Source organism: Podarcis liolepis, assembly GCF_965112155.1.
Source record: "Podarcis liolepis genome assembly, chromosome: 9".
NCBI lineage: Eukaryota > Metazoa > Chordata > Lepidosauria > Squamata > Lacertidae > Podarcis > Podarcis liolepis.
In genome coordinates, this window is record NC_139564.1 from 75,499,469 (window position 1) to 75,524,479 (window position 25,011).

Sequence of the window (25,011 nt, forward strand, 5' to 3'; positions counted from 1 at the left end):
GGAACTTGGATTCATTTGAGAAACTTTAACAGCACAGATATAAAAGCCTAAACAACACACACACACACGATGAGTTGGAAGTGTCTTGGTATATATTTCTGTCCCTCTTTCCTTCAGACTGAGAAAGGCAATGAAAATCTTGAGATCAGCAAATATCTGGACTAATAAACTGAATATTAATTTAGACAAGATAGCAGTACCATTGGCTGGGACTGGGACTGAGCCAGGTTTGAATAAAGATGGGGGAGAAATAAGATTCACTTTGCATTTAAAAGTGAACCTACCTTATTTGTACTTTCTGAAATAATAATATGCAAACCAAAACACAGCCACCCTTCAAAAATTGGACTCCTCTGAATTTTGCAATAGAGCTGTCCAACCTAGTAACGTGTACAAAAATGAACATGCTAGCAGGAAAATGCCCATTAAAATACATTTATTCTCATTATGACAACATACAAAAATGTATTATATTAGAGGACATTGCTTTGCAAAAAGAAGAAGTGCGTATTAGGCAAAAATGCATAGAAATATGCAATAGTGGGAAGGATTAGCTGATGAATTTTCTTGGGGACTATTTCTAAAAATTGCAAACTGGTGTTAAAATATGAAGAACTGTACTTCAGATTGGAAAAAGGAGAAAGTGAGAGAAATTGAAATGTTGCCCTTTCCTCATTCTATATCAAGGCTGTTCTGGACGGAGTTTCACTCCCCTTGAAGCACATAGCCTGGGAGTTATTCTGGATCTGCCTCTGTGCTGGAGGAGGCAGTCAAGACATGAGAGTGCCTTTTAGCTGCTTATTCTTCAGCTGAATCTTCTGTGGGGTGAGTTCTGACCTGACCACAGACAGGCATGCTTTGCTAATATCCAGATTAGATTTTCCCTTAATATGTTCTACCTAATCCCCACCACCACACACACACACACACACTTTTTTTTTTTTTAGTTTTCAATATAACAGAATAAAGATTCAGCCAACATAACATATACAAACAATGGATAAGGAAAGCATGCATGGTATTGCACAATGAAATACATCTATATGATGGGGTCTATGAATGTGCCAAATTTTACACTGGCCTAATAAAAAAATGCCACAGGAAAAACGATTTTTAAAGTGCTGAAAATTGGCGCATTGACACTATAATTTTCACAAAGGCACACTGTATATTCTTTTCCAAATTTGGAGAAAACTACTGATGGGCTTAATTCAGGCTTGTTGAGGAAGGTACACTTTCATTGGTTTGCGCATATTTAAAATTATGAGGTGAAAAAAATGCCCACAGGGGAAACCACCTAGTGGATACTATGTGCAATGCCTTTCTCTTTGACAGTGGGATAATATGACAGTGTGGTGCAATGGTTGGATGAAGAATGACCAACCTTTTGTGGCCCATGTGCCCATTTGGATACCTGAGAATCTGTTGTGGGAAACTACACCTCGCAACCACATGCGCCCCCCCCATCAACCACCAGCTTGTGCCATATTGCACCTCTGTCCCCAACACACCCACCCAACCCTAAGTGTGTTAAAAACTTGCTTCGTTCTTTTTCATGACTAGTATCATCATTAATTTCAATACAGCTAAACACAGCACACCAAGCCACTAGCACCACTGGCACCACCACTCTCACCCCACCTGCAACAAAGGGGATCCCCTGAGCCCTGCATATTTCCCACCTGTTAAGCCATCCTGCCAGCTACTGATGTGAGCAACAAACAGGTATGGCACAACTCACAAGAGAATCCCTCTGGCAATGTAGGAAGACCACTGCTTTTTTTTTCTGGGGGTTCTCAAGGGTACACAGTACCGGTACCTTTTTTTTAGAAGAAAAGCTCTGAGGAAGACCATGATGCAGTATAGGACTAGGATAATATGGGGCATATTTGCTGGATCCAAGTGCTTCATCCTCCTTATCTGGCTATGAGCTTAAAATGTGATGCCAAATTGTGCGTGCATGGAGAGATAAGTTGTAAGCTAGCACATCTACAGCATTGCACAAAATTAGTGAGGACGGTGGGGTATATCTGAGGGACACAGGTGGTGCTGTGGTCTAAACCACTGAGCCTCTTGGGCTTGCTTATCAGAAGGTCAGTGGTTCAAATCCCCGTGACGGGATGAGCTCCTGTTGCTCGGTCCCTGCTCTTGCTAACCCAGCAGTTCAAAAGCACGCCAGTGCAAGTAGATAAATAGGTACCGCTCCGGTGGGAAGGTAAATGGTGTTTCCGTGCGCTCTGGTTTCCATCACGGTGTCCAGTTGCACCAGAAGCAGTTTAGTCATGCTGGCCACATGACCCGGAAAGCTGTTTGTGGACAAACGCCGGCTCTCTTGGCTTGAAAGCAAGATGAGCGCCACACCCCATAGTTGCCTTGGACTGGACTTAACCATCCAGGGATCCTTTACCTTTTACCTTTTTATATCTGCTAAGGCAGATATAAAACTGGCTTTCAAGTTCCCCTTTTTTGCGGTGCTTCAGCCAACGTTAAATTGGCAGGGGTTTTTTTAATCATTGAATTATGCATGCTGGACATCAGCCCCTTTTGGGAGGATACTACAATAATATCTCTTCAACCTTTATGTAAGATCCATAAATATTGGGATTCCTGTCAAGTACAAGTTTTATACTGTTGGCATGGATTAATTTTATACTGCTGATTAAAGTGAGCATTGTCCCTGAAATGTCACTTTTTAAAAGAAAGGTCATTTTTTTAAAGAAACAAATTTGGAGGTTTCTCCTCAGGTAAAATATCTGAATAAAGTTTCGAGATCCTGGACTGATACTGCCTTTGATAGAAACTTGCAACATTCAGAGGTGGGGTGTCCTAAAGTTAAGAAAGCCTGTCTCTGCCTAAACTTTATACACTCTAATTACATAATACAAAACATTGCATTGTTCTCAGCAGGGGTGGGTTCATGGTTTGAGAATCAAACCAGTAATTGGTGAAATTTATATCAATGGGAAAATTGCCAAGAACATATCATTGATATTGTTTTTTCTTTAAAAAAAGGGTGAATGACTGTAGGAGAGCTATTCAAATGGGTAGTAAATCAGTCTTTAGTAACTGATTTGTCTTGTCTCTATTGAGCCACCTCCCAAGTCCTCATACCTCAGGCCCAAGAAAAATGACCTTTAGATGATGTGACTGCTTCTAGGTGAAATAAAGGTGAAAGATTAAGCATTTCCAGTTTTTGAAATTGGAAATGTTCATGTTCATGTTCTGAGAATTAAGTCAGTCCCTGGTAAAAATAATATCAACCGGAAAATTACCTAGAACATATAGAATACACACAACTTGTTTTACTTTCTTTTAAAATGTAAAGAATGTAAGAGTGCTATCCAGTTGGGTGAATAATGAACCAATCTCCTGTAATGAATTTGTCTTCTCACAGCTGAGCCAACTTCCTTGTATATCCATGCCAAGCAACACAAGAAAAAATGTTTCTAGGATACGTGATCTACTTCTAGGAGAAAAGAATCTGAGAGTAGAAGTGACTCTTGAAACTAGTGCTTGTGGGTCAAGGAACACTGAGCCAAAGAGACTTCTGTCTCCATTTCATAAAACCATGGAACTGTAGATTTGGAAGGGACCCCATGGTCATCTAGTCCAACCCCCTGCTATGCAGGAATCTCAGCTGAAGTGTCCATGGCAGATGGCCATCCAACCCCTGATAAAAACCTCAAATGAAAGATTTGTCCTTGGAGAAAGAGAATGTGGGCGTATTGCATTGCTCAGCCAACCAGGTCACTGAAATTAAGGTCATTTAACCCTCTGAGGAGAGATGTATAAAAGAGCGTGACACATCTTGGGAAGAATGGCAGAGAGACTTTCGTCTGAAGAACAAGGGATGCAAAGGAACAAGGACTGAAAAAGAAAAAGTAAGTGCTGGCAAGTATGCAGTCTGTCAGACTTCAATTCTACTAAATTCCTGTTTTTATTTCTCATTATTACAGTGGGTGGGGCTTCTGTGTGGGGCTAAGGCTTGCAGATTGCCAGGGGTGAGATGTGCCTTGCTTGCAGTTCCCTTTCTGTGAGGGCTGCCTGCATTTTCTCAGCAATGGGTGAAGCATGTCATCATTTCCCCATATATATTCATGGCAGCCATTCATTCACAAGGACCCATTCGGAGACACAGTTTGGAAATATCTCCACTTGGGGGCCAAATGTGCTCTCTGCCCCTGAAGAATAAGCCTCTTCCTTTCTGTATCAGCTCGTCTTTTCATCTGTTCCCATGTTGGGTTCTTGGTCACCCTAAAACGGAACATTATGGGAGGAAACGACTTCACGTTATGCAAAGAAATTTTAAGTGATCTGATGAAAATGTTAAGCAATAACTGCTTTTTAAACCTTTGCTCAATAATCTTGTGTTTAGGTTTCTGTCTATCCTCCTTTCCCTTTGTTTAGCAATGCTGTATTTACCAATCCTTCAAATTTTGTGGTCTTTTTCTATTTCATTAATCGATTTGTTCTATTAGTATTGGTACATGTTACAATTAATGTCAAATTTAGATCCTGCCATGTCTGCTAAGTTTATGGTACCATGTCAGTTAAATTAAAGGGATGTATTTTTAGTCTCTTTCAGTTTTTACTTCAGCTTTTGTTAAAAAATATATAATTTTAGTAGCTTGTACATATTGTAGCTAAAAAGCATTCTAAGTCCAAACAGCCCTTACCTTTACTGATATAAGCATAACCTCCTATTTGACCTCCTATTTGATTGTCTTCAACAATATTGGAGAAAATCAAACCATAAATTCGGGGGGGGGTATGGTAAAATAAAGCTATAAAGTCTCTTACCACAATCCTCGCCTCCATAAAAACATCCAGCTTCTCAACCATAAGCAATCTTACAACCCAATTTGTAAAGAATTTTTTTCTTGGTCAATATTAATCTGCTTAACTTGTATGGGTGATATCTGTGGGATCTTAGAACCACACTTTGCCTCGGCAACCATAGAAGCCCCATAAGACACACAAATGCCTAAAGATCAGTTAATTGGTATGGGCTGGTGACATCCAGGAAGGGACAGTTAATGAGCACATTCTGTCTAATAGCCTGCTGGTAAATTCAGATATCATTAAATTTAATTGACTGTTTACAGTCCTATTGGTTTTGTTGACAGCCAAATCCCTGCCCAATGCAAGCCTCTTTTAAATGCAGTGGCTTATCAAATTAGCCCTTTTATCATACCAGATAAAGGGGAATGAGGGGACCATTTCACCATCAAAAGTGGGACTATGTGTGGGGACCATGAAACACACCCTAATTTCCATAAATAAACTTCCACGGCTCATCAGATGTGCCTCAGTTTCCAGTCTTTACAGAGCGCTCTTGCAGAAATCTATGCCAGCCTTTGCTACTCACCTGAGGCACTGGGAGGTGCCCCTACCAGAAATATCTATAGCCCTGCACGAAATAGCTGTTGCTCTTGGCTGCTACTGCATTCAATTCAGTGTGTTCCAGAACAGCCTGGAATTATAATTTCATTGTATTTATTTTAAACATATTCTGCTCTACAGATAGCCCTAGCAGTGCCAGAAACAATAGACAAGTATGACCAGTTCCATTTACCAGAACTGTTGACCTCTTTTATAACGGCCCATACATTTTTCCAAAAGTATAAAGGTCTCTGCATTTCTTTGCAGCATAGTACCGTAAATGTTTGCCACTGGTCACGTCACTCCACCCTGGTTAAAAAATAATGTGTAGCACCTTATCTGAGCACTATGGGAAAACGTTAATTTGCCTCCCTTTGATTTTTCTGGTTTAAACCCAACCCGATTTGGATCTTGATTTTGTTCACAGTGTCTTTGGCTGTTGTCTCCATTTTCCTCTGCCATCCTTTTTTTTTTTAAAGAAAAAATTGGGTGTGGGCTGCAACTTGCAGTGCAATGCCATTACTGTATTACCATCATGTGATGGGTGGTCCTGATTTCATCTGCCAGATAAAACTCTTTTGTGCTGAGTGGCAGTTCCCTGAAGTCATGTTAAAAAGACACCGGATCAGTTGCTTAGATAAGTAACATATCAGCAAATCATGAATATCGTTACTATTTGGGGGAAATCTTCTCTAGAAATGAAGACTTTTTATAAAAAGTGTCACTTTGCTTGTAGAATAAGCAGAATCGTGGTTTTTTAAGTTACACGGAATGCAAAGGAGACCAATACTGCAATCTTCCATGTACACACACTTCCCCAGTGGGTCTTACTTCTGAGCAGACATGGCCATGATTGTATTGTAACCCTTGGGCTTACAATACTTTTTAATGTAAAGGGGTCTTAAAGCAGTCCTTTAGAGATGTATTTGGACGAAGCTGTGTCTCTTGAAGGCAGGACAAATTGACTGAGCACTAGCCACTATGGCTGGAACCTCATTAATTAAGTACATTAATTACGTGGGCAGAAATTTCCCCACCTAGGGAAAATTGTTTAGGTCTGCACAAATGATTTTATTAAAGGAAATTATAATTAGGCATTAGGCATTATGGACATTGAACTTTTTATTTTCACTTAAGGAACTGAAATGAATGACTGTTGGGACTGAAGGGACTGAAATGAATGAATGCTTTAAGTTAGAGGAAATGTGTCTGACAGAAAGTGGAGTAGACAGACGTTCGTATTGACCAATGGTTCCAATGGCATGAACCCAATGGAAAATCGGAAGTACCTCTTTTGGAAATTGTGTTAATGCTTAACTACTTCAGCTTCCTTTGCTCCCCCCCCCCCATCTCTTCCTTCTGTCTCCGTATCTCTATTGTTTCTTTCTCTTTCTCTTTTGCTTTTTCATATCAATTTTTTGTATTGTGCGTGATCCCCAACCCAGGCTCAAGGCCTGGTTAACATGCAGATGAAGGTGATGAAGGACCTTGTGTGAGAGGCAGGGAAGGGAAGAACTCCCAGGTGGGAGGCTGGGAGGAGAAAGGAAGGCTCTCAGGTGAGAGCTGGGAGGGCTCACCTTTCTCTGTGTGAGACAAGCGAAGATCTACCTGTGAAGGAGGACTTTATATCCTTCTTCTTTTTTCTCTTTCTCTCTTGATTCTTTGTTTTTGTTTATCAACGAAAGTCTGCCCTTACAGTATGTATGATGTTTCTGAGGGTGGTCTTGGACTCCAGGGCGGGCAATTTAAAATGTCTATATAAGGGCGGGCACACCTTTGTTCTAGGTCCTCCTCCTTTCCTGCGTGTGGCTGTGAGCACCCTGTTGCAACAGTTAATAAAGATCAGGCTTACTAGCTGCTTTGCTTCTCAATATTCTCTGGTTGGTCTCTGTTATTTTCTCCTACCAATAGAGAACCTACAGAAGGACTCTATATGGGCTCTTGGCACCCCATAAGGGAAAAGGAGCAGTTTTCTTTACTCATATCACCTTCATCTGATGGGGTGTGCGTGTGCAACCTGAGGCTTCTCTTCCATGAAAGCCATCACTGCTCTTCCCTCTCCAAGCCCCTCCTGGTTCTAGGACACAGGCTGGCAAAGATTCAACCGGCCTGTGCCTTGCTTGAACAGCCTCTTCCTCCAATGCATCCTGCACATCCATCTCCAGCTGTGGAAGCTGTGGCCATTCCTCCCCTCCCCACATCCCGGCTCCTGCCTTGCAGGTGGCAGCAAGCCCCATAATCGCTGCCTCATCTCCTGGGTCAAACCCCTCCGCCACACATTTGTCAAGGCTTCCACCAGGCCCTGACATCTGTGAAGGCTTGCAGGAACTGCTGCGAGGTTCTTTGAAGGAGGAATGGGGTGTAGGTATAATGAACACATCAATTAAATGATTGTTCCCAAACAGCAGGTAGGTCTAGAGGATGATATGGAGAGTTGGCAGAAAGCATGGTGGCAGCATTCGTGCAACAGCGTTGCTGAATGGCTGGTTTAATGGGAAGGCCTTGTATTCCTGTTCCAGTAAATATGCTACTTACTGTGAGTGCCCATTTAAGCCAGGGGCTCTAGTATGTATTGGATTGAAGCCACATGAGTGGTACAGTCATTCCCTTTTCAGACATGCCCTGAGTTATCGAACTTAAATCCTTCATATCTTGTTTGCTAATCCAAAATGTTTTGCAGGCTGAAAGTGCCATCTATGCTCCTGACCTTGAAGGGGCCATATTTCCCACGCTAATATAAATACTTCTTACTTCTAATATGAACAGCATTTGAAGACTCTGAAAGCATATTTTTCAGTGCAGCACTAAATAAAAATTGCAAGACTGTTGTCAAATCTAAGGCCGGCCCACCCAAGAGGCAAGGTGAGGCAACCAAACCACCTTAGGCGGCAGAATCAACAGGGGTAGCATATCTGGTCCCTGATGAATGCAATGACGTCTGTGGCACATTCCTAGGTAGTTGCATCTGCCACCTTCTGGATGGGGCAGCTGGTCTCCTCTCACCCCTAGGAAGGAAATGACGGAGGCTGCCCCCTGGTGTCTCTTGGAGTCTTCACCTGACCAACGTGATTCAGACTGGACTCCTTCCCCTTCCCCAGTGCCTCATGGAAGGTTGATTTGATTCTCTGCCTTGTTCCCAACATAGATCTTCACTCACCTCTCCTTCTCTGGCAGCCCCCCTGCCGCCATTTTGTGGTTCACCTTGTGCCAAAATGCTTTGGGCCGGCCCCCTTCAAATCTAAAAGTATGGGGCAGATAAAAGCTCTGCAGAGCACCATTGCCAATATCTTCCCATCTTTTGTGCCGCCTTTGTGGACTGCACTGTGGCTCACTGCCAATTTATTATCATTTCTAATTTAGCCTCCAAGACCCTGTGGATACTGTCATACAGTGAACTGCAACTCATAAATTGAATAGTTTTAAACTTCTTGAAATATATGGATCCCAAGGTTTAGCTAAGCTAAGGATGGTGAAGCTAAGTTGACCAAAATGATGAGGATTTTCACAAAACATTTTAGTAGTCTAGGTCCCAAAATTCATAATGTTTGTCAAAAATTTCTCTCCACAATTTCAGTGTGTGGTGTGGATGGTGAAGTTTAAGGAATTTTTCAATATTTCTGAGCCTGCAACCTAAATGAGGGTGTGATTCTTCAGTAGTGTTTCCTTTATTGATTGTAGAAAGGGTTTCTGAAGGTAGCTGAACATTCCTTAAAGCTGCTAGGAAGGTATGAGTGAGTGATGGCTGTTATGCCCAGTAGGGGAATTGGAAAATAATTGCCAAAAAGCCTTCTGAAAGGCAGAAAGGAGGAAAGAGGAGCAATAGGATGCATTTTCTTTTCTCAAATGCTATTAGCAACACTCATGTGATCAGAATTATAGCAGTTGAGAGCTTCCCAGGCATATTTCATTTCTGAAGAGTTACTTATGTATTCTGTTCCTGGCCTTATAAGGTAAGAATGGTTAATATATTATATGTAAATATGAATGTATGGATGAGAATGTGTGTCTACAGTCATATAAATATGAATAAATAAAACAACTATATCTTCTTACTATAAATAAGTTAAAGTAAAACTGATATTTCATCATATTAAAAAAAAGCTATGTTTAAAATTTGATATGCAGTTACTTGGCAGTATGTCCCTACTGAACTCAGTAAGGCTTACTTCTGAGTAAACACACATAGAACCAGGCTGCCTGTGAGTTTCTTCAGGGATGTGTTCAAGAGTTTACAAAATGTTACTTTATCCTTTTAAGTGCAGCTAAATTTGCAAAGACAGAATAGGAGATATGCTGTTCTTTCATCATCTTTCCGTCATAATATCCCTGTACAGTATGGGACTTGCAACACCAATAAGTAGCACAAAATAAAATAATGGAGCTTGCAGATCTTTTAACACTTTAATAGTTACTTCAGTTTAGTTCCAGTTTCTTTAATACTTCTTCAGGGGGAAAGTTGATAGCCGTCCCGGTTGATTGATTTTCCGTCGCCGTTCTCAGAGTTTCAGAATCTCAGAATCAGAATTCAAGATAGCCTTAACATATGGGTTGTCACCCAGTGTGCCGTGGCGCCCTGGGGAGACTTGAGGAGCATGCAAGGGAGCCCCGGGGTCAGAGGCATCCTTTCATTAACTTGCAGCCCATATATTCCTGCATTATCTCTCTCCCTTTCTCTCCAAGGAACATTCAGAGGAACCTATGTCTTTAACTCGCAGTGGTCTTGCTTCCTAGAGTCCTCCTCTTCCTCACTGCCTCCCAGTCCCAGATTCCTAGATTCCTAGTCTCTCCCCTCCCCCTGCTCTCCATTTCTGGTATGCTTACGGTACATAGAGGCTCCTTCCACAAGCTCAGAGTGAGGTACAAGCATGTCCCATAATAGGGGAAAGTATGCCTCTGCTGGTGTCCCTAACTAGAGATTTGGCTGCCCTTGTCTGTTGTTAACAGCAATTTTCAGTGTCTTCTTGCTTCTCAGAGGCTGTAGCCTTTTTGATCTGCTGCTGTTTGGCTGCTTGGGCTGGGTCAGGCCAGCTGATAGTGACTGCTGGGGGGAGGGAGTGTTAATGGTGCCCCTTTGATCTGCTGCTTGAGGGGGCATAATGGAGAAAAAAGGCTTTTACTTGGGAGTAAATCTGCACCTCAGAGAGCCTGTGCTGGGTGTGAAGGGGTCACTGCTGTGGGAAGAGGGATGCAGGTTGAGATCTCTCCAGTGAGGGAGGGAGAAGTGGCTTGTGTGCGCCATTTTGGGGGGAGATGGTTGTTTCCATTCCTGATCTGGTGCCTGCATTGCTTGGGTTCCTGTCAGCATGTGCGTTCCCACTTACATGCACGCCAAAAACGGCATCAGAGTGGGGTGGGACGGGGCAGGGCAGAGGTGAGGGGGAACAGGAGAATCCCCACTTGTGTGCATCCTGTAATGAAACCCCTAGTTTAAGTGGGTCCCCCAGTGGAGCCACAGAAAGAATGTGGTTGGTCAAGGGAGCCATGGACTCAAAAAGCTGGAAAACCACTGCCTTTACAGTTTGGAGAACTGTGCCCAAACTAACAAAATAAAATTTCAATAGGGACAAGTAAGTTTTTACACTTCGACAGGAAGAACCAGCTTTACAAATATAAGATGGGGGACACCTGGCTTGCCGGTGGTACATGTGAGAAGAATCTAGGCATCTTAGTAGACCACAAGTTTAACATGACTCAACAGTGAGATGTAGCAGGGGGGGGAAAGCTCATGCTATTCTAGGCTGCATCAACAGAAGTATGGTGTCCAGAACAAGGGAAGTCATTGTACCACTCTATTCTGCCTTGGTCAGACCACATCTGGAATACTGTGTCCAGTTCTGGGCACCACAACTGAAGAATGATATTGACAAGCTGGAATGTGTGCAGAGGAGGGCGACCAAGATGATCAAGGATCTGGAAACCAAGCCTTATGAGAAACAGTTGAGGGAGTTCAGTATGTTTAGCCTGGAAAGGAGGAGACAGAGGAGATACTATGGTCATATTCAAGTACCTAAAGGGCTGTCACGTGGAAGATGGAACAAGCTTGTTTTCTCCTCAAACCAGTGGATTCAAACTACAAGAAAGACATTACCCATTAAGCATTGTTTGACAGTGGAACAGACTCCCTCAGAAGGTTGTGGACTCTCCTCATGGGAGGTTTTGAAGCAGAAGTTGGTTGGCCATCTGTAATGGATGCTTGGAGATTCTTGCATTGCAGGGGGTTGGACTAGATTATCCTCGTTGTCCCTTCCAACTCTTTAGTTCTGTGATTCTATGAACAATGGATCCCGTTCTGCATCTTTAAAAGTAGAGCAGGTGAGGCATATCAATTTTGGGGACAACTCCTGGTCCCTTCCAGCTCTACAATTCTATGAATTTATTTCACTATTCTTACTGCATCTGTCATGAATGCAGTAGGGTTCTTTTGTGGCCTGCATGGATGAATTCATGAACATTTCTGTGTTGCCCCCAAAGTGAAGTTCTGTGGGTGGCTTTCTCCTAGGTAGGAGCTTCTATGGAATATGGTCTCTGGATGCTTCAGCAGCAGCCGCAGCAAATGATGGGAACTGGGTGTGGGGAAATGCAGAATGCTGTAACATCAGCAGTAGGTTAAGTTGGGGTGGGGGAATTCTCTGCAGATGTTGTGGGTGGCAATCTTATGGCAGTGTCTAAGTTAAGGAGTTTCTTCCCCACAGAGGTGTGTCTGCAACTTTCATTGTGTATTTTTTTGTCCTATGCGGAAGATGCATTTATTGTGGCCTTTATTGTGGCCTTGGACACTTGATATATTAGGACCCACCTATTCTTGGCTGTAAAATTCTACAAGGCAGGCTCAAGCAGTACATGGACTGAGAATTCCCAGAAATGCAACCTGGATTTAGAAGAGGCAGAGGAACCAGAGACCAAATTGCAAACATGCGCTGGATTATGGAGAAAGCTAGAGAGTTCCAGAAAGACATCTACTTCTGATGCAAAAGCCTTTGACTGTGTCGACCACAGCAAACTATGGCAAGTTCTTAAAGAAATGGGAGTGCCTGATCACCTCATCTGTCTCCTGAGAAATCTCTATGTGGGACAAGAAGCTACAGTTAGAACTGGATATGGAACAACTGATTGGTTCAAAATTGGGAAAGGAGTACAGCAAGGCTGTATATTGTCTCCCTGCTTATTTAACTTATATGCAGATTACATCATGCGAAAGGCTGGGCTGGATGAATCCCAAGCCGGAATTAAGATTGCCGGAAGAAATATCAACAGCCTCAGATATGCAGATGACACAACACTGATGGCAGAAAGTGAGGAGGAATTAAAGAACCTTTTAATAAGGGTGAAAGAGGAGAGTGCAAAATATGGTTTGAAGCTCAACATCAAAAAAACGAAGATCATGGCCACTGGTCCCATCACCCCCTGGCAAATAGAAGGGGAAGAAATGGAGGCAGTGAGAGATTTTACTTTCTTGGGCTACATGATCACTGCAGATGGTGACAGCAGCCACGAAAGTAAAGGACGCCTGCTTCTTGGGAGAAAATCAATGACAAACCTAGACAGCATCTTAAAAAGCAGAGACATCACCTTGCCAACAAAGGTCCGTATAGTTAAAGCTATGGTTTTCCCAGTAGTGATGTATGGAAGTGAGAGTTGGACTATAAAGAAGGCTGATCGCCGAAGAATTGATGCTTTTGAATTATGGTGCTGGAGGAGACTCTTGAGAGTCCCATGGACTGCAAGAAGATCAAACCTCTCCATTCTTAAGGAAATCAGCCCTGAGTGCTCACTGGAAGGACAGATCCTGAAGCTGAGACTCCAATACTTTGGCCACCTCATGAGAAGAGAAGACTCCCTGGAAAATACCCTGATGTTGGGAAAGATGGAGGGAACAAGGAGAAGGGGACGACAGAGAACGAAACGGTTGGATAGTGTTCTCGAAACTACCAGCATGAGTCTGACCAAACTGCGGGAGGCAGTGGAAGACAGGAGGGCCTGGCGTGCTCTGGTCCATGGGGTCACGAAGAGTCAGACACAACTAAATGACTAAACAACAACAACAACATTCTTGACTGTAATTTGTCTGAATCTTATCTTCAAAGCCCAGACCACAGAGATGCTTACTTCAAAGTAAAGTAGTAAACTTTTATTGCAGCAGTTTAACAGTTAAAAAACTCAGTGGCAAAGTAAATGAAAATTCTAGGGATAGTGCTCTTACAAGGCAGAAGAGTAACACCAATAAATCTGGACCAAGAACAAAGACCAAGGTTCAAGAGTTCACGAGTAGTAGCAAAACTCCAGGAATGCATGGAAGACACCGAGTTGTTCCAACAAGTTTCCCCACCTACTCATCAAACTTTAAAGCAGAGCTGGGGATTGCTCAATTACTCATGAGAGCCCCCCCCCCCCCGTGGGAATTCCTGGCCTGAAGACAGGCACTTCTCTTGGGGTGGGGTTCTCTCTTCTCTTCTCTTCAGGGATCTCTTAAGAAACCTCCTCCCTCTGGAAGACATCGCCAGGTGCACCTCCTCTTCCTCCTCTTGCTCTGTCACAGCCTCTGGGCGCTGCTCATTCTCCACAGGCTGGGAGGGGGTAGCCTCTGGGTCTCCCACCTCATCAGGGCTCATTCCCCCCTCCGAGTCCTCAAGTGATCCTCATTCTTTGCCCGAATCAAAGAAAGAGGGAACCACAGCCTGTATGGTGAAGGAAATCAAATAAATCATCAGCCATTTTTTAAAAAAAAAATTAAAAACATTTTAGTTATTTTTATGGTACATATGTAAATTGCCTTGAGAGGCATGTAGAAGGTAGTTGAATGAGACTTACTTCCAGGTGACTGTGTTTAGGGTTGTGGTCTAAGTTCCGATCTACACATTGGTCTAGGTCAGGAGTTGCAGATCAGGGCAGTTGCAGACATTGGGACTCACAAAGACTGAGTTTCTCAATGAACCCATTGAATATTGAATTTAGCATTCTGTATGTCTGGTTCAGAGTCAACAATGCTCTGTGTTGTACACACAGTACATATTCAGTTAAATTCAACAGTTTATTGTCTTTTTTCCTAGTCAGACTCCTAGGGACTTAACTGTTCTTGATAGCAAACAGTTCTCTGTCCCTTTTCTTGAATTAGGAACCAAAGGAAACTCAGTTAGGATATATTATCTATCTCTACATATGCTTGCAGGAAATAAAATCACAAGCTGCACAATTAGATATAATAAAGTTATGGGCATGTAATGCTAGGGTAGCCTGCAATAAATCGTTAAACAAGATAAAGTCATTTATCATGTGTGCTGGCCTTCTTTCACAACATAAGCAAAGATTCTTCAGGCGCACAACAGCAAGTTCTGTGCTCTGCTTTACTTGTTCACTTTACAGCAGAAAACTTCCTGTTTTTAGTGTCTTGCTTCTTTTGCTCCATATTTGCATGTTTACATTGCTTGACATGCACATTTCTTCTTTTAAGTACTGCATCATATAATTCAGTGACTCTCTGGTGGCCGGCCTGCGAGGCAAATTATTAGGACATATTTACACTACAAAATTTAAGTTGAGTTGGATCAAGATTTAGTTATGCTTAGAGCAGACCTGTTGAAATCAACAGGACGTAAGTCTATCATGGCTAGCGTACCAATGGAATGTCTGTTAAGTAGGACTAAGTCCATACCCAATTTATTGTCCCTCATAAATACCAATGAGTTTAGACCGGCTTGCATTTTTCCAAATATAATAAAATCAGTATGGTTAAGTCCAGTCAAAGGCGACTATGGGGTTGCAGTGCTCATCTCACTTTCAGGCCTAGGGAGCTGACGTTTGTCCACAGACAGTTTTCCGGGTCATGTGGCCAGCATGACTAAAACGCTTCTGGTGCACGGAGGCCATGACGAGTGCCAGAGCGCACGGAAAAGCCATTTACCTTTCCACAGCAGCAGTACCTATTTTTCTACATGTTTTCGAATTGCTAGGTTGGCAGGAGCTGGGACAGAGCAATGGGAGCCTCACTCCATTGCAGGACATTCCAATCACTGCCAACCTTCCAATCAGCAAGCCCTAGAGGCTCAGTGGTTTAGACCACAGCACCACCCACATCCCTATAAAATCAGTAGTGGATGGTGCCCAATGGGAGCCCAACAGTAGGTGGCGCTAGAGCCAGTGGCAGGCGGAGCCAACATATTCTCATTTTGCCCTCATCTTTCTTTCTACTGAATTCTATAAAGGAAAAGCCAAGACTAAGGAGGGATAGCCGATGGGCAGTGCCCCACTTGCCCTTACCCAGGCTTCCTCAAACTTGACCCTCTGGATGTTTTTTGGCCTACAACTCCCATGATCCCTAGCTAGCAGGACCAGTGGTCAGGGATGATGGGAACTGTAGTCTCAAAACATCTGGGGGGCTGAGTTTGAGGAAGCCTGCCCTCATGGATCACCTTCACTGCATTAAGGTAAAAGTGGATCTTTTTTGTTTTCATTTGTGCTGTTGGACCACTTCCTCTTTTGTTACTGTGTATCCTGAAGCCTAAATGCTCTCCATTTGGAGATCTGCTCTGACTGGGGATATGGCAAACTCGGGAGCTTCTGTGCCTTCAGGCTTAGCCATCTGCTTGTGCAACAAGGCTGTGAGACAAGACCGAAGGGGAGACCAAGGTGTTTCCTCCAGAAAGGAATACAGTGGAACCTCGGGTTAAGTACTTAATTCGTTCCAGAGGTCCGTTCTTAACCTGAAACTGTTCTTAACCTTAAGCACCACTTTAGCTAATGGGGCTTCCTGCTGCTGCCGTGCTGCTGGAGCTCGATTTCTGTTCTCATCCTGAAGCAAAGTTCTCAACCCGAGGTACTATTTCTGGGTTAGCAGAGTCTGTAACCTGAAGCGTATGTAACCTGAAGCGTATGTAACCTGAGGTACCACTGTAGTGGCAGCAATTACCAGTTAAAAGGAGGTAGAAAAGGAGAGTTAGACCAGAACCTGCTTCACAGTTTATCCAAATCCTTCAGAGGGAGGGGGATACATGGAACATGATGGTGTCTCAGCATGCATTCCTTTTTCTAAAGATTACCAGCGGGAGGAGAAGATGTGGGTAATGGCACTCAAGAGTCTTACTAAAAGCCATTTTTCAAAGAGTTGTTCTGGAGGGAATAAAAACATGTTATGCTTGAATGAAGATGTCACAAACAGCACCAGAGAAGTCTTCTGTGGTGGATTTCCCCAGGATTTCTCTGCATCAGGAAAACAAAAGCATTTTTGACAGCAGCTTTTCTTTTTCCTCACCATTTCCATTTTCTGTAAAAAATAATTAAGGAAGAAATAGTAGAAAGAAGAGAGAAGGGAGTATTATCTATTAAGATTTGCTTTGTAGCCAAGAATAAGGTTGATCTGTTCTGACAAGCTAGGAAAACCAACATCAGTCTTGGCACATTCAGGATGCAACCCTCAGATTGCTTCAGGTCACAAGTGTGAATCAGGGCTTTTAATTTTCTCTCGCACTAAGCAAAGAACATGCAAGCAGAAAGCTAGCAGAGCAAGAAGTAGCTTAAAGGAAAATCTTTCTCCTTGAAGTGTGAGCTGTTTTGTTTCGCCTTTCGAACTTGCAAGAAACCCTGTGAGCTGCAGGCACAGTCCACACTACCTTTTCATGTTTCCTACTTCATTCTGCTGCACATGCAGAACAGGGCCAGTGAAGGGGGCGGCAGGCACAAATGTCCACCCCCCCGACATAAATTTAGAGTAACACCTGAGCAGTCCTGCTTGAGCTTTACTTGCACATGGCTGCTTTCAATAAGGGTACTCGGCAACCAGACTCTCATTTGATAATTCCTCCTCTCACCTTGCAAATCATTCAGTAGACATCATCTTTTGATATTTCACAGTCCCACCAAATAAATAATCATGTGGCCCCACCCACACTCTTTAAAAAAATCCATACACTCAACAAAGGGAAAAGCAAACAAAGTGTGCATTGGTGCCAAGCTTGCTTGCTCTTTCCCTCTCTCCCTCCTTCTCTCCTTCCTTCCTTCCTTCCTTCCTTCCTTCCTTCCTTCCTTCCTTCCTTCCTTCCTTCCTTCCTTCTGCACTGGTGCTGGAATTAGGGTGGTGTGGCTGGTACACACCTGCACAGGGTGCCAAGCTAAGGGAGCAGTCCGAGGCCTACCTACGGACGACAAGGCACCTCATGGTCAGAGCTGGTGCAGCTGCTCCGGTCACTGCTTCTTCCTCCTCCTCCTCCTCCTGCTCTCTCGGGGTCTCTGCTACAGCCAGGAGACTTGTTTTCCTGGACCGGGCTCAGGTGCCACTTGAGGGAGCTGCAGCCACCAGGGAGGTCCCAATCCTGGGGGTGCTTCCAGAGGTGAAGGGATGGCATGGGCAGCAGCGGAGCAAGCCGATTGGGTATCCTGTGCCCAGGGGCAGGGCCAGCCACCTGTGGGGCAGGACGAGCCGGGGAAGGACACTCCATGGGGCCTCCGAGGAGTCTGCCTGCCTCCTCCCACTCAGCCACCCTACAGCTGAGGGTGAGGCAGCGGGCGGACCGTTTGGGGCAGCACAGAGCCTGTGGGCACGCAAGCCAACGCGTCACTCCAAGGAGAGACACGTGGCTTGGGCGCACTGCAGGCCCCAGAGTGAGTGCTGCCTGGCATTTTGTCACCCCCCTCAGTGGTGACACCTCGGCAAACCGCCCCCACCCCCCTTCCTCCTCCACTGAGCATTGGAGGCAAGTGCCAGGCCCCCACTGAAGAGGACTGTGAGGTGCAGCCAGGAGGGCCCTTCCCCGACCCCAGTTTGTGTGCCCTGGGCACCTCAGGGCTGGAGGGGCCCCTTGGAATCTCCTTGTGTGCCCCGGGTGGCTGGATTGGGTAGGCAGCTCTCCTCCGTGCCACTACAGTACCACCTCCAAGTAGACAACTTTGTACTTCCCCAGCCCCACTGGAGCCACTGCAACGTATGTGTGTGTGAGAGTGAGTGCGCGCACACACACACACCCACACCAATTTTTTCCTCACTTAGGATACCATATTAGCAAAGTTCCCCCTTGCTTCCTTCCATATGTGTGAATGGGTTTGGCTTTCTTTAATTCTGACCAATGGGGGGAAATCCATGAAAAAAGTTAGGAGGGGGGAAATTGCATATTGACAGCGACTGACTGATTATCTTGACAGGAAGCAAGAGAAGGTGCTATTAAAGTAAAGGACCAGTAAAGTAAAGGGATCCATTGAGGAATTGCTTCATATTTCCTGTTTACTGTTTACTTTCCTACAGCCAGGCAGAACATGTGTCTTAATCCTTAGCTCAGTTGTGTCTAATTAGATACCAGGAAAGAGGTAGTAATTATTTTATGGAATTTCATCACAGGAACAAACTGATCAATGTAAACTTTATGAGGCTTTGCAATGAGAAGTGGATAGCGAGATCCTTTCAGTGCAATCTTCTGGCAGGGTAAGAACAAAGAGTCCTAGGGTAATTTTGGGCTGTGATAACTGTCATGATTCAAAAGGCTGTTTGAGGTCATAGCTAGGCAGCAGATGCAGCTTGTGATCTGTTTTCAGCCTAAAAACAGATTTCAGGCTGACACTAATAATAATAATAATAATAATAATAATAATAATAATAATAATAATAATAATAATAATAATTTTATTTATTAGCTACTTTTGGGGGGTAAAGGTGAAACTCAAAGCCACTTAAAAAGAGAGATAATTAGAATAAAAGATAAACAATCTAAACTTGCACACAACCTAAAATACTCCCCCAGTCTCTCTTCTGACAAAGGCCATCATACAGGGTGCCCAAGCATAGCTGTCAACTTACAGATTTGAAAATAAGGGACCAGCAGCCTCGAAAATAAGGGATCAGCAGCCAGAATAAGGGATTTTCCAGGCACAGGTATGTTCAACTTCTGAGCTCCTCCAAGCCAAAGGCAGAAAGCCCATCCAGCAGCCAAACAAAGCTTCAAGCGGTGGTTCCCACAGCGCAGCAACCCGGCAAAGGGGATGCAGCAAGGAAAACCACCGCTGGGAAGCGCTGAGCAAAGGTGAGTCCCCAGGCAACACGGCCGATTTGATCGGCACAAGGCAGGCAAGCTCCACCCCCCAGTCGTTCTTAGACTCCTTATTGGGTGAGCAACGCAGCCAAGCAACCCAGTTGGAGCCTTCCTCCTCTCTGGCCGGCAGGGAGGGAGGGAGAGGAGCTGCTTCCTTTGAAACCCGGGAAATTTAAGGGACATCATCAATAAGGGACAGCAGCGGGACACGGCGCTGGGATAAGGGAGTTTCCCGCCAAATAAGGGACGGTTGACAGCTATGTGCCCAAGGCAGTTTCAGTACCAAAATTGGACCTAGGAACTATGGAGCTAGAACACCGGTTTCATCCAGGAAAGCATTACTTGGTACTTAAAGCAGCTAGCAAGATCTCACCCCTTTCTCCCTCCTCAGGCAGGTAGGGCCTCTCAGCCGCAGAACAGTCAGAAGTAAAACTGATATAGTACACAACGTTCTTACTTAACCCATGTGACTTTCCAACTATTTCCCTCCAGACAGAGAGGATGAGTCTCCCTACTCCACCCTACCTGGCTAGAGGCGATGTCCTTTTAGGGGCAGGAGAGCAATGGGTCAGGGTCTCAGCAGAGACTGTGCAGAAACCAAACCCATGGCTTTGAGGGGGCCTCTCTGGAAACCTAATGAGGAACCAAGATACTTTGGCATGTTAACGCTGTAAGCCCTGCCATCTGATGCTCAGGATGTAGATGTGTGTAAATTAAACCATCGATCATAAGTCACCACAGTCTCCAGTGACCTTGATTTCAAGGAAACTGAAGGCTGGGTCAATGCTGGCACCCCTGAAGTCTCTCACCGCTTAGACATTCACATAACAATATCTCATGCACCTACTTACTCCTTCCCCTTCTCAGTTTATTTGACTTTGTGGCCTGTCAAATCACATCCGGGACACTTGACTTTGTTTGAGGTTTTCTAGTTAACTGGAAAATATACATGCAAATGAATCAGAGAAGAATGCAGTCAGAAAAGAGAGTTGTTAAATGTGATAACACAATCAAGTGCAGCAATATTTTAAGGTGGGCATGAAAGTGAATAATAATTAATTAATAGGCTCCCACTGTTTTCTATAGATGGACATTTTGGATCAGTTGTGGGAAACCTGTGTCCTCCACCAAATGTTGTGGCCTACATACAACTCCAGCCATTCCTGACCATTTGGTGAAGTTAACTGGGCTCAGGGGGACCAGCTGGAATAGTGCGGTGCGCACACACCATTGGAATGGAAATGCCCAGCAACTTTTGGGTGCTGTCCCCTCAAATATACTATTGAGGAGGGCGAAGGGGCCTCAGCCCCCACACATTGGCTCCTATGACCGGACCTGATGGGAACTGTAGTTCAACAAGACCTAGAGGGCCATCAGGCTGGCCCCATCATAAATGATAAATCATAAATGTTTGATCTCATCTAGGCCAAGATGGAGAGGTATATTAGTTTACAGGGCAGGTGCCTACTTTGCGCATCACGCGCCAGCAAGCCATGGCTTAGCACAAAGGTGTAGCCCCCAAGAGGAGAGATCACATCTGCTTGACCCCCACCCAGCTCTTTTGCTGCCGCACTGTTCTGAGCTAGGCTATGGTTTGGCTTGTGGTTCAGCTATTCCAGGCAGAGTGAGCTGTAAACTATAGGGCAAGGTGTGGTTACAGAGTGTGATTAGTCTGGAGAGAACTAAACCATGAGCTTTGATTTCACGCAATGCACTAGATCAAAGCATGGCTTCGTTTGGTGTGACACAGCAGCAAAATGCCCTGTGAGGAGCGCAGGCGTTGTAACCTGCTCTCCAGGCGCCCACATGACCATGTGCTCATGCCAAGGCATAGTATGTGTCTGGATGGCTACAGAATGCATTTCCCTTCACAGTAACTGAATCTGGCTGCAGTTTTTTCTATGTTGAACTCTCCATGCAATTGCAAGCAGATAACCATCCTCCAGTTCATGCTGGTTCACTTCCATGTGCAAATTTTAGTGTTGTTAGCGGGTAGCCTAGGGGGCTCAGGCCTGTTACCCTGGGATCCCGGATCTCCTGCCTCCTCCCCATTTTATTTTTGATATCTATTTTTACTTTGTGTGCAAAGTGGCTGAGCAAAGTATTCCCCCAGCCACAGGTCATTTTAATTTTCCCAGAAGCAAATGTCTTTCATGGGCCTGTGCTTTGCATTCTTTTTAATACCTGACGGCAGTGGCATTGCTAATGATGGAAAGCAAAAGATGAAATCCATCTCTTGCTTTCGGTCACGCTCTGTTCTTTCTGAAAGAAAGAAATCAAAGCCTTGCTTCATGTATAACTGGGGTCTGATTTAAGGTGGAAGAATCAGGTGTTTACATGGTGTACCCAACTCCCCAGTAACATTTTTGCAAGCAATTTGCCCAATAATTTTGTATATTGCTTTACTAGGATATGCATTTTTTTTAAGGAATACTTTACCTCAATATATGCGTTTTTGAACACATTCTTTTGATTGAAGAACTGCATCATAAACTTTGGATAAGTGCATATTTTGAAGGATGGCTGTGTTCCAGTTTTCATATTGCTTTGGGAAGTGCAGATTAAGTTTATCTGCATTAACGTGAAGTGAACCAAATTTCTCCTTCATCCCTAGCTGGAAATAGCTTGAGATGTGCCAAGGCAATTTCTCTGGCCTTTGGTGCTATGCTGAAAAGAGGAAGCTACGTAATAAAATATTCCTCCTTGCGATTCTGTGGTTGGTGTGGGGTGAAAATTGGTAGGCAGGTCGTCACATACAGTTGGAGGAATCCAGTGAGGTAATGCAGTATTTAGACATCAGAACTGTAGGATGAAATCACCCGAGTGTGCAATACTTCAAAAACATCTATGTTACTCAGAAGACAGGAATCATGAAATCAGCAACCACAAGTATGGAAGAGGTTAATAATTAACTGATTTTAACCACACTTCCATGAAATGCAAAATACATTGCTAAACTTTACCACTGATATATTCCCCAAACAAACATTTAGATTTCCTTTTCCGCAATCTTGCTAGAGAAGCTGTTTGAAGCAACTGCAATAACTAATGAAATTAATATTTAAGGCTGCTATTCTAGGCACATTTAAGGAGTAGGAAGCACTCATTGGGCCTCACTTCAGAATAGTCATTCATAGTATTGCTCTACATGACTGCAAAGTCATTTTATGATTTTAAGGAGACCAATGTGATGAAATTGAGGAGAAGGCATAATCTGCTCTTTGCAATGTTTTGTGTAAAATTTCCAGAATAGATTGGACTTTTGCCTATTAATTGGCCAGCATAACCTTCAACATTTCTATGATGAAAAACATGGATGTTCTATTCCATAATAATATTACTTTAATTTTACTATTTATTCCCCACCCATCGGACTAGGTTGCCCCAGCCACTCTGGGCAGCTTCCAACATATATAAAAGGATGATAAAACATTAAACATTAAAAAACTTCCTTATACAGGGCTGCCCTCAGGTGGCTCCAGGGGTCACATAACTCCATACCCTGCAACATTTCTCTGATGAAAATAGGGATGTCCTAAGGAAAAGCAGGGGGGACGTGGGTGGCGCTGTGGTCTAAACCACAGAACCTAAGGCTTGCCGATCAGAAGGTTGGCGGTTCAAATCCCCACAACAGGGTGAGCTCCTGTTGCTCAGTCCCAGCTCCTGCCAACCTAGCAGTTCGAAAGCACGTCAAGTGCAAGTAGATAAATAGGTACCGCTCCGGCGGGAAGGTAAACGGCGTTTCCATGCGCTGCTCTGGTTCGCCAGAAGATGCTTAGTCATGCTGGCCACAAGACCTGGAAGCTCCCTCAGCCAATAAAGCGAGATGAGCACCGCAACCCCAGAGTCGTCTGTGACTGGACCTAACGGTCAGGGGTACCTTTACCTTTACCTTTAAGGAAAAGCAGGGCATTCCAGGATCAAATCAGAAACTGGGACGGCTTCTATAAATCCTGAACTGTCCCTAGAAAATAGGGGCACTTGGAGGATCTGGGCCAGTGATCTGCCTAGATGTGGCGATGGAATCAGCACATGGCAACTTTGAAGGAAGGCTGCTGTTGGAGAAGTGGCCAGAACCTCCGCTGGCCTTGGTGAGGGAGGATGACAAATTCATCAGGTCCGTCTTGTGAGTATTTTTGTTGTTGTTTAGTCATTCAGTCATGTCTGACCCCAGGCACCAGAGCACGCCAGGCACTCTTGTCTACGTGAGTATTCTAACTGCTGTCAAATCAGCTGACTGGTATCACAGCTGATAGCAGCAACAGCCCTGCCCTGCCCACCTGACACAGACATTCTAACCTGGGGCAAGGAGTTGCTCATTGTCCCCACCTCCCACGGAGGCCACAAAAGCCAGAGCAGGAGTCTCTTCCTTTGTTCCAGCATGGATCCAGATGCAGAACCCCATCTCTGCTGAGAATGTAAAAAAAACAAACCCCAACTTTAGTCAAACCTGCTTGCAAGTCACCTTTGTAAACCACTTTGAAAACTTTGGGTTGGAAAATGGTATGCAAGTATTCCGATAAATAAATACATGTGCATAGCCATTGTGGTGTGCATGTCCAGTGCTATTTTTATAGGAAAGCGGGTGCTGGAACTCACCCTGAACGCCTCTCTTGTTCTCTTATCATACAATGACACCCCCCTGAGAGGTGCCAGAACTGTTTGTCCTTATTCATTTGGATCTCTCAGTGGCATTCAGACTCATCACCCAAAGTTTCCTGTCAGGATGGGAACTGGAGGCACTGCTTTGTAGCGGTCCTGTTCCTATCTTGATTATCGGCAGGGTTCCAATATGACACTGAATTCCTCCGCCCCATGGCAGTTATCTTATAATGTTCCACAGCATTCTGGCTTGACTCCCGTGCTATTTCACATCTCCATGAAGCCCCTCATTAAGGTCATCCAACGATTTGGAGGAAAGAGCCATCAGTATTCTGCAGAAACACACCACTATTTCTTTCTCTCTCTTTTAGTTTCTCTTACAAATAATAATAATAATAATCAAACTCAGGCAAAGCTCTGGAAGTGCTGAATCATTGCATTAGGGAACTGACAGGGTGGAGACCAATAATCTGAATTTCAGTCCATACAAGATAGAGTTGCTGTAGGCTGGTGGTTTGTCTGGAGTGGGAAGTGCTGTTCAGCCTGTTCTGGGCAGGATTGCATTCCACCTGGAAGATCAGCTTCTGCATCCAGTGCGCTCCCAAGTGGTGCACACATGACATGAGCCACAATCCATATCTATGGCTCTATGCTGCATCTATCTTGTCATTTATTATGAAGTACAGTGGTACATCGGGTTACATACGCTTCAGGTTACATACGCTTCAGGTTACAGACCCAGATATAGTGCTTCAGGTTAAGAACTTTGCTTCAGGATGAGAACAGAAATCGTGCTCCAGCGGCGTGGCAGCAGCAGGAGGCCCCATTAGTTAAAGTGGTGCTTCAGGTTAAGAACAGTTTCAGATTAAGAACGGACCTCCGGAACGAATTAAGTACTTAACCCGAGGTACCACTGTACTGATTTTTGATGCATTTCCCCCATCTCCTAATTGAGAACAGAACCAAGCTGCGTTCTAAGGCAGTAATGTGTTGTTGTTTTTTTAAAAAGGGTTTAGGT

At 44.2% G+C, this 25,011-nt stretch overlaps 1 protein-coding gene across 2 annotated transcripts in view; it reads left to right on the top strand.

The window, feature by feature from the left end:
• Positions 1-3,822: 3,822 nt before the first annotated feature.
• SLC2A9 (solute carrier family 2 member 9) overlaps positions 3,823-25,011 on the top strand; it is an 89,187-nt gene continuing 67,998 nt past the window's right edge. Inside the window, exon 1 of one of the 2 annotated variants that reach the window (XM_083460712.1) lies at positions 3,823-3,881. The gene's annotated coding sequence lies outside the window, so the exon portion shown is untranslated. Of the gene's footprint in view, positions 3,882-9,314; positions 9,333-25,011 lie in introns of those variants that run through there. The other variant, XM_083460710.1, reaches the window with a different exon arrangement.